Genomic DNA, 418 nt, shown 5'->3' with positions numbered 1-418 from the left:
GTCCCCTGCTAAACTGATGCATTGAAAACTTTAATTGGAAATATCACTAAAATCCATTTTCAGTATTAAGCTAAAATATGGGAAGTTGCTAAGTTTTGCCCTAAGCTCTCAGTTCAAGGAGACAGATATTTAGGACTTCCCAGGGCTTTGATCTTGTTTATGTAATTTCTTAGATGTCCTTCACCCTTATGGAACTTGCTAGTTTATAGAGGAAAAAACCCATATAGTGAAATATTAAACTGCTTGAGAACATTGTAGTAAGTTTTATAATTCATTTATTCATTTGTGCTTGTCTGAAAAGTGTCTTCTCCTTCAGGGCTAGTTTAAAATATAATTTGTTAAAAATGTCCTTCAGGTAAATGTGAGCCTTAGAAGAGGTGGGGGGTGGGGATGAGAGTTGACTCCGGCCAAGCTGTTC

This window comes from Bison bison, unplaced genomic scaffold, assembly GCF_000754665.1.
Source record: "Bison bison bison isolate TAMUID 2011002044 unplaced genomic scaffold, Bison_UMD1.0 scf7180017864341, whole genome shotgun sequence".
NCBI lineage: Eukaryota > Metazoa > Chordata > Mammalia > Artiodactyla > Bovidae > Bison > Bison bison.
This window is presented reverse-complemented; position numbering follows the sequence as displayed.